This window comes from Nannospalax galili, unplaced genomic scaffold (assembly GCF_000622305.1).
Source record: "Nannospalax galili isolate Female #2095 unplaced genomic scaffold, S.galili_v1.0 scaffold182, whole genome shotgun sequence".
NCBI classification, from domain to species: domain Eukaryota; kingdom Metazoa; phylum Chordata; class Mammalia; order Rodentia; family Spalacidae; genus Nannospalax; species Nannospalax galili.
The window spans coordinates 1,273,505-1,275,842 of NW_008348662.1; positions in this window are offsets into that span (position 1 = coordinate 1,273,505).

A 2,338-nucleotide genomic window follows, 5' to 3' on the forward strand; every position below is an offset into this window, starting at 1 on the left:
ATCTATAGAAAAGTTCTCCACTGTAGGTACTGATTTGATTATTCAAGTAGGACCTTTTCTAAAGGGAGGAAGACAATGAATCAGGATACTAATAACCGGACAGAAACAATGAGCTCTTGGTTTCTATCCTTTCTGTTAAAGCAACCTTTTGAATTACAATGTATCTCTACTCATTAAGAAGTAATGGACCCAAGTTCAATTCCCTGTATTGACAAGTCATCTAATTATCAAGCTAGACTTGTGTCTTGTAAATAAAAATCACCTTGTGTTTTCGGGGCAACTCTTACAGACTGAGTATTCCAGGTTAATCCCCCAAGGCCTGATGACCTTGAGTAAAGTGATAAAGATTTTCTAAAATTATAATATACAACCTAAAATAACTTACATATCCAGCACCATTTACAAGGAAGCTATGAATGATGAACCTCAAAAATTACTTTGAGGGGCCTGGAGAGATAGCTCAGAGGTTACGAGCACTTGCTGCTTTTACAGAGGACACAGGTTCTATTCTAGCACCCACATCAGGTGGCTGACTCACAAATGCCTGTAACCCCAGCTCCAGAGGATCTATACCCTCTTCTAGCCTCCATGGGCAGGCTCACACAGATAACAAAGTATATACACACATATACATAAATAAAACCTTTTTAAAAATTAGTTTAAGGGGCTGGATGGAGAGACAGATCAGCAGTTAAGAACACTGGCTGTTCTTTAAGAAGACCCGGGTTTGAATCCCAGCATCCACATGGCAGCTAACAACTGTCCATAACTCCAGTCCCAGGGGATCCCACAGCCTTTTCTGACCTCCATGGGCACTGCACGACACAAGTGCACTTACCTACATGCAGGCAATACATGCATACATATAAAATAAAAATAATAAATATTTTTAAATTAGTTTAAAATGGATTAAAGGATGAACTTACGTATGTAAAATACCTTTGTCCCAAGCATTTAGGCTGTGTCCTCAATAAACGTGTGCTACTACAGTAATCTACACTGCTAGTTCAGAATAAAAATCAAATTATACTACAGTCTTAGAAATCCTAAAAACTTTAGAATACATAATATTGTTATTCAAAATAAGCACCCAGTTTCTACAACATAATGGAATGGTCTTAGTAACAGAAGATCTGGACTCAAATCCCAGTTCAAGGACTGCCTAGTTATGATACAATTTACTCCAAAAGTACTAAGTCTGACATCTTTTCACCTATAAGAAAAATGTGGCTGATTATAATACTCAGATCTCCTTATGGGGCCACAAATGGATAGAAGGCAGAAATGTGACAGGAATAAAGAAAGTTGGGGATAAAAATAACAAGTCCTTACTTCATTCTCTAAACTATCTCATTTTAGCCCCCCTCTTTTTTGTGTTTTGGATTTAGGGTCTGAGTAACATTCTTCTCAAAGGTATAAACTTGGGAAAGGCTGATTAATTTAAACTAATGAAACAAAAGCCTAAAGACCTCTTCGTTATCTGTTTCCATATGTGACTCTACAAAAGGGGCTTGGAAATGCCTCAACCACTGAAAGCTTCTGCAAGCTAAACTTAACCTAGAAGCTAAAACTGTAAGCTAATACAAGTAAAAAATTAAACACCAACCAAATTAGTGACTGTCAATACAGCCATGCCTAGTCCCTTGTCAACATGCAAGAATAGCTAGACAGGTAAGGCAAATTTAAGGCAAATGGAAGTAGATGGGAATTTAAAATGCTATGTAAGCCTTCCTAATTTTCCCTATTCTCTTTAACAGAGAACGTCAAACCTCTAGGAAAGTCTCATTAAAAACCTGCTTATAGGGGCTGAAGAGCTGGCTCAGTGGATAAGAGTACTGGCTGCTCTTGCAAAGGACCTGGGTTCAATTCCCAACACCCACATGGCCGCTAACAACCATCTCTAACTCCAGTTTCAGGGATCCAATGCCCTATTCTGACCTCTGCAAGCACTGCACAACACAGGTGCACTTACATACAAGCAAGGAATACACTCATACACATTAAATAAAATATATTCAAAAAAGAAACCTGCTTATTTGATATACAACAGGATTACTTTAAAATAGTCTAACTTTTTGATAGTGCATACTAACACCAGGTTCGCTTTGAAATTCAAAGTGCATTCTAAGAGGCTGGTCGGATCTCATTAAAAAGCTTCATTTTACCTGCTTTCTCATGGTTATTGCCTGATTTTATTTACTTTTTGTTTTTTTTTGATACAGGGTCCCACAATGTACCCAGGATGGTCTGGAACTCATAGTAAGTCTCCTGACTCAGCTTCCTGCGTGTTGGGAAAATAGGCATCAGCCACCACATCAGTTCTAGATTTTAGATTTTA